We start from the raw sequence: 8,232 nt of genomic DNA on the forward strand, positions 1-8,232 counted from the left end.
AGAGTATAAAGTTGTGCCCATTTTTTTCCAAATCTAAAAATTAGCACCAAAAGAAAAAAAATGGTAAAGGTTATATAATCCTGTCCTGACCCTGATCAGCCTCTATAATTATGGGTAGAGAATTGAGAAAGCTGACAGCTTTAAATACTTGGGAGTTCACATAACTGAGGATGAAAGCATTCACAAAGAGCTTACAATCCGCCCAGGAATTGCTGGAGCAACTTTTAACATGATGCGTTTTGTCAGGAACTCTAGTCTATACTCAGTCAAAACGAAATGCCAATTATTCAACTCTTGTATAATGCCAATATGGGTGCGAATCTTGGCACCGTACCATAGCTCAAAACACCAAACTTCTGAGTTTCGAGAGTAAGTGCTTGAGGAGAATATTAGGCATTAGGTGGTTCGATTTTATAAGTAACATTGAAGTATGAGAATGGACGCAGCAGCCTCCTATAACGAGCGTCTTGCGGATGTGGCGGTGGACCTGACTTAACCCAAGTTGCCTCTTCTTTGACCGTGCGGGCTCACGCCGTCCTGGAAGGCCGTCGATGATGATCTTTCGACTTTTTTGGTGGAATTGAGGGACGCTGGATCGACGTGAGAGGTGAAAATGCTGGCAGGCGATGGGTCTCCTAGAGGCAACTGGTGATGTCCATATGCTCCGCTTAGGAGCAGATGGACAAAAAACGGAAAATAAAGAAGAAGAAGGTTGTATTATCAATCACCAAATACTGTTTACCAAACTGTCAATTCACCAGTGTAATAATTGGGCTTCCTGGCCTCTTGTGGTGCAAAAATAATTAAATAAAATCAACAAATTAGTCAATAATTCATAGCATCTTCGCTGTGCGTTGCGCAAATATCGCGGGCAGATTTGGCAGCTTTATTCCCTCGATTGTAAGCGAATAGGAGGGGTGTCAAAAATGCTCACTTTCGTCTATTTGACATTCCATTGAAGGCTTGTAATTACATAAAATAAAATACAATGTAACTTAAGAGCAAACACATTATCTTCTAGAGCAGATTTTTTTTTTCAACAGCGTATAGCTTGATATATTTGCTATTCTTTCTTTTTTCTCAGCTACACTTGACATGTTGTTATACTTTTAAAATACTTTTAATTACTTTTAGAATTGCTTCTAAAATTATATTTAGCTTTTCTTACTATAATGTGTCATTATTTTTGAAGATGTTTTTTAAATCATAAAATAAAATACAATGTAACTTAAGAACAAACACATTATCTTCTAGAGCAGATTTTTTTTTCCAACAGCGTATAGCTTGATATATTTGTTATTCTTTCTTTTTTCTCAGCTACGCTTGACATGTTATTATACTTTTAAACTACTTTTAATTACTTTTAGAATTGCTTCTAAAATTATATTTAGCTTTTCTTACTATAATGTGTCATTATTTTTGAAGATGTTTTTTAAATCATAAGATAAAATACAATGTAACTTAAGAACAAACACATTATCTTCTAGAGCAGATTTTTTTTTCCAACAGCGTATAGCTTGACATATTTGTTATTCTTTCTTTTTTCTCAGCTACGCTTGACATGTTATTATACTTTTAAACTACTTTTAATTACTTTTAGAATTGCTTCTAAAATTATATTTAGCTTTTCTTACTATAATGTGTCATTATTTTTGAAGATGTTTTTTAAATCAACTTAAATTTATTGTCGTTTAAAGTTTCTCATTGTTTCTTTTTTTTATCCCTTAAAATATGTGTGTACATATAAGTTTCTTCTTTATGAAAATGTTTTTTTTGAGCATGTTTTTTTTTTTTATCCTTATTTATTTTAATTCTTACCTTTCAATTACTTTTATATTATTTCCATTTATGTAAATATGTTAGTAGTAGATTTACAAACTTTTAAAAATAGCTTTTTCACTATCCTAATTATAATTTTTAAACTACTTTCATTTAATAAAATAAATAAAACAACTTTGTTTTTAACCACAAATTTTTTATTATTATTATTTTATTTTTTTCCACCGACCGGTTTCAAAGCAAACGAGCTTCTTCGTCAAGGTTTACGTAACTAATACATTGATTCCTATTTTATTTTTATCGTGTTTACTAAATACTACACGTGGACCCAATAAGTACATCATGTTGAAAATAAAATATTAAAATTAGACAACTTAGAAATTGAAAAAGTGATTCATAGTAAGAAAATAATAATTAATAACCAAATAAACAATATTTCTTTTTGTCCTTTCCTGTCTAGCTTCAAAAATATTGATATCAAATTACCACCCGTGTAAGGAAAAAAACGACTTGATTTATTGGGTCCACGTGTAGTATTTAGTAAACACAATAAAAATAAAATAGGAATCAATTTATTAGTTACGTAAACCTTGACGAAGAAGCTTGTTTGCTTTGAAACCGGTCGATGGAAAAAAAAAAAAAAAAAAATTGTGGTTAAAAACAAAGTTGTTTTATTTATTTTATTGTAATGAATAACCACAAAGTTTGCGCTTCAAATATAACCTTTATACTTTCATTTAATTTTTTTTCCCTTCTTTTTTGCACTAAAAATAGTTAATTGATAACCTTAGATTTAGATCATAGACAATATTTTGAGTTTGTCCAAATTTTTGTAGACAAGGACTGGATTCAACTCCCTGGGGAGCTGTTTATATTAATATAATATATATTAATATAAACAGCTCCCCAGGGAGTTGAATCCAGTCCTTGTCTACAAAAATTTGGACAAACTCAAAATATTGTTGATAAATTACCTGGTCCATGAAGAAGTATAAAAATTTAAAAAATAATATTTTCAGGCGTTGCCTAGTATGTAGGTGAAATAATTCAATTAGATGAATCTCACCCGCATAAATAAAGTTTTCAGCTCTTTAACTTCACAAACATCAACAGATGAAAGAATTGAAGGAATATGGATGCTCAAATATAGGCAGAATGGTTAATGTTACACAGTGTGTAAAGTGGCCACTTAAACCAGCCATTGACAGGTCATAAGCACTGTAGATGCCTAGACTTCCATATTACCTTCTCTTAAATGTTCTTCATCTCTGTTGTAATATATTAATTAGATCGTAGAATTAAGATTAGATATAATGATAATATGCCTAATATGGAAACTTAACTGGTCCATTAGAATTAAGTCTAACTGTATATACTATAAAAATACGTAATTGTACTGTCTGTTTCCTCAATAAAAGAAAAAAAAATAACCTTTACCATTTTTTTAAACACCTTTTATATGGGAGAAGCTATATTATTGACCTCACTTAAAATGTACAAGGTTTATATTTCACCCGTGGATTTAGTTTCCTGGCTGTCTTTATCTGAGCAGTGCCGGAAACGGGAGGCAATTTCAGCTGTGGACCTTTATTGGAACTTCTCTGTGTTTACTTAATGAAGAGGAAACCACAGAAAACGCATTCAAGAGAAGCCGAACTACGCAAGCCCATCGCTTACCATACGTCCCGGTATGATTGGGATTGTACCGGTTTCAGGAATTGGTCCCGGCATCCGGGCCGGTTTGGTATATTGTCCCGATTAATGGTCAGCGACTACCCAAGTTGAGTATGTTAAAAAATGGGTCCAACATTCAAACATTTTCATGAGCATCACGTCGATGTACCAAATCTCCCATTTTTTAAAGACGAGTTATTTACAACTCCTTCAAAATGGGCACCTATAATTGAAATATTTAGATAAAACATTAGAAAGGAAAACTCTTTAATCCATAAAAAAACATGTAAATGTTACAGTTTAATAATGAACTTTAAAACATTTTTGTTGTGCTGCTTTCTACATAAAATCTAATGAAAAATAATGTAAATAAGAATGCCAAAAATATTAAGTTCAAATACCAAAAAAAAAAACTCGTTTTAAATCAATTATTCTCAAAAATTGGGAATCCCCTGAGACCCAATTATGTGAGTACATGATAAGTCAGTTAAGTATTTTTTTATAAATTGGTAAAAAGTACACAGTACACTCCAATTATGTATTTTTTAAATAAAAAAAAATGTGATAGTGAAAATTTTTGAAAAAAAGCGTTTTGATACCTACCTACTGATCTTCAGTTATCAAAGTGTTAGTTTTATATGAATTTGCGTCATTCATTATTCAAACTATATGTGTATATAAATACGTATCTATGCGGGAGTGTACCCCACGCTCACTATCTGCAGTTCTCATTGATATCGCAAACGAAAATATTATAATCAACATTTATTCGGGTCGTACGCACAAACATAGCAATTGATAAAACTATTGCGACTACGGTGTTATTAGACGGATATTAAAATGTAACTACATATTATAAATTATTGAAAACACAGAAAAGGGAAGTTTCTATACCAAATAACTAAATTGGTTCGTTTTTCTACTGTATTACAGATTTGATGATATTGTTATCTCAATTTTTGATCCGTTATCAATGTGACGCGATTTGAATCTCCCGGACCGCAATGAAGATGAGAATAATCAAGTTGCGTCAGTCACTTGACTCCGGTGGTGCGATTGCACTGCCATCTGTGTTCAGTCAGTTATTTAACCTCCATGCATGTTGCCCGTGGTGTATGCAAGGTGTGACTTATTTTGGATTATTTTATATTTATTTGTGTTAATCGTATCTAAATCAATGTGAAAACGTGAGGTGGGTGTGTTTTTGAACAATCTGTGCCTCCTCTCGGCTGAATGGATCCCGCCGTGGCGTGGTATCAGCCCGAACAAGAAGGACCCGCGAAGCAGGTCTGGCTTCGGATCTGGGAACCGCAGAGCGATCTTTTGAAAAAGAATCACTCTGAGAACTTTTACTTAAACAATATAAATATGATTAAGACCCCGGACTATATACCCATTAATGACATTAACGCCAGTGACAATAGGAATACCAATTATTACAACCCCGCCAGGAGGAAAATGGTCGACAACCGAGCGTCGACATTCAACATGAATAAAAACCACGCTGCTCTCATTGGCGAGTTCGGTGGTTGTCCGTGGAGGATGCCGAACTTCCACTACTCCCCGGGGATCTTCGGGTAACTATGCCACTTCTCTCATCTCCGGTGTCGGGCGACGGGAACCTAGAGACATCTGTCACACCGTTTCTGGGCTCTGGTCTTCCGATCTCAAATCTCCCACACGCTCGCAGCCTTGACCGCGCTCTTATTTATATCAGACTCGCGCCGCTGTCAGATCTAGTGCAGCCTCATTGTGGAAATGGAAAAAAATAAATCACGTTCACTCTCATTTGTCACATTTCCCATGCGATTTCCGCAGAACTGCGCCATCGCGCGGCACGGCCGAGATCTCGCGAAAATGGCGCGTGTAGGCCGATATGTCAGATTGGAATATAATCGTGACGAATTTTATGTATTACAAAGTGTAATGTGCGCCCTCTCAGAGTGAAATAATTCATCGGACATTATTAATTAGAATCTCGAGTCTCGGCCTGTCGCGCCCCGCGTGACGGCCTCATGGTAGGGCAGATTTTTCGCTGTTCTAAAATAAGATTAAAACCGCGCGTTTTTATCTGCATTTTCTCTGGTCCGTGCGCCAGATTAACACATTTCCAGATGCATTTTATATCCTACGATTATTTTTACCAAATCAGCAGAATTTCTATCAACCCGAGTAGTATTGTCCGACGTTTTTGCCCAATTGAGCGCGGTTGAAAAGTTTATTCGTTTTGCTAACAAATCCATTAAGTTTTTATCCCACAATTTCTCCAAGTTTGACTGATTTACAATTTATCGGTTGATTGCACCAATCGTGTTTGTAAACAATTAAGAAGGTTCTAAGTATTTATGGCCTAATCTTGCAATGAAAAGGTACCAAAACATGATAAAGTAAAGTAGCTGAGAATTGAACTGTTAGAATATCTAAGGTATGAGCCGTTTCCACACCACAGCGAAAATCCACCCGGCTCGATAAAATAACATTTATCGTATAATAATTATTTTATTTGTTAATTGGCAGGCAGGTAAACGCACGATTTTATTTTTACCAATGGTAAGAGAGCTTTGAAAGACATCCGGTTTGCTTACCGTAAACGGACCAATCGACTGAACAGAGAGAGAATAAGCGGAAGAGAACCTCTGTAGCTCAATCACAAATAACTATCGACGTGATAACAATTTCTCACCACGGTTGTTTATCGTATTCGCGATCACAATAAAACATCCGTGAACACCTACATTAAATGTCTAAATATTTACGTTTTGCGACCTATAATCCTGCTGCGCAATCACACATTGGAATGTCACCGGTGTAAATATGGAAAATATTCCTAAACTGCTATTTTTCTTTATTTATTTATGATTTATCATGCTATTTACTGCATTTAGCCGGCGGTTGGCAACCCAAGTCAAGAAAAGCAGTTGCCATAGTAATTGTAATTTAATTTGCACTTTTTTGTATTAGATACTCCTTACTATTTTGCAAATGCAATATATTGTATAATTTTTTTATAGTAAACGCTGATTTTTCGCCAGTGAACTGTACTTATTTACGAGGAAAACAAAAAACAAACTGACAAGAGCGTTGACTTAGAGATTACACACACGTTGACTTATGAGTGTGATAACTTAAGCATGGTCACTATTGTTCATTGTGATCGCTCAAATGCTTAGCATGTTTTTAAGCACGTCGATAGTTATTTGTGATTGAGCTACCGATATAATCTCTTCCGCTTATTCTCGATCAGTTCTGCTCATTGGTTCGTTGACGGCAAAAAAACCAAAAATCTTCCACTACTCTCTTATCATTGGTTGATTCATATTAACTAGTGACGTCGTTCAAAGTAGCTCGTTTTGGTTAAAATATGAAACTTTGCGGTACCGTACAATTGAATGCTCCAATTTTTACCACGCGCAAAAAAACAACAAACAAACAAACGACGAGAAAAGAATCCTGCAGTTCTTTGGGCATATTTCCAGGGGAGATTCTGATAGTTTGGAGAAAACTATTCTCCTGAGAAGTGTCGAAGGGACAAGGTCGCGTGGACGTCAACCGACAAGATGGAGCGGTACAGTCACTGAGTTATCAGAATCATCACTGACGAATGCCTATAGAAGAGCACAAGACCGTTCCAGATGGAGGGAGACTGTCTACAGACGAGCCATGCCTGGAGTCAGGCGTAATCACCATCCTCAGACATGAGGCACGGATTGAAGAGAGATATGTATATTTATTGTATATGTATATAAAGTGTCAAATAAATAAATAAATGCCTAGACTTCCGTATTCCCTTCTCAAAAATGTTTTTCCTCTGTCGCAACAAATTTAGATAATATTACACTTTCATTTTTATTTTCCACGACACTTACGGAATAAAAAATTGGGTTAACTTCGTTAAGTTAAGACCTCAAATTGACCCAAAGAGATGCAGGTCAACTGCACGTATTACGTATACGCAAGTTTGCTAACAATTGTTGGCCGTAAAAGGAAAAAATATGATAAAAAGTACATTTATTAATGAGGAACTTCAGCCCTACGGGAAATTGGTTACAAAAATCATTTTCTTGCGCGCGGTAAAAATTAAAGCATTAAATTATACAGTAAAATTTCTTAAAAATGTCAGAAGAAAATAATAATAAATATTTTCATAAAAACGCACTACTTTGAATGACGTCACTGGTTCATATAAACCATCCAATGATATAAGAGCATTGAAGGATATCCGGTTTGGTCACCGTAAACGAACCAATCGGAAGAACTGTCATAGAACAACCTCTGACGTCACACGCGGAGTTATTTCAGAAATACAAAACTTTAAAAAATCATAGCGCTGATAATACGATAGTAAAAATAAAAATTTTGGCTTAGTTTAATATTCTATTAACAAATAAAACAATTAAAAAAAGAAACTGAACTTCCTCATTGAGGATTCGGACTCGTGAACTTGGCATACAGTTATGCCTAGGTTTAGTGGTATAATAATATTGTTATTTGTTAATAGACTATTAAACTAACTTGGACAGACTCGATGCTTTTATCCGCGCTAAAGGCGTCTGCCCACATCGAACAATATTTTTATTTTTTTAAATGTTTTTACGATATTCTAATTTTTTTTCATTTAAAAATCAAAATTGGCAAAATTACAGATTTTTTAACTTCGATTCGATTTACGCTTCGAGTGCCGGCCTCTGTGAAAAAAAGACTTTTGAAATCTGTAGATTTCAAAACAGAAAAAAAAAGGTCTCTTCTGCATTTTGACCACCGAACTATGGTACAACTGGC

This window comes from Micrasema longulum, unplaced genomic scaffold, assembly GCF_059751315.1.
Source record: "Micrasema longulum isolate JH-2025_06_02 unplaced genomic scaffold, ASM5975131v1 h1tg001527l, whole genome shotgun sequence".
NCBI lineage: Eukaryota > Metazoa > Arthropoda > Insecta > Trichoptera > Brachycentridae > Micrasema > Micrasema longulum.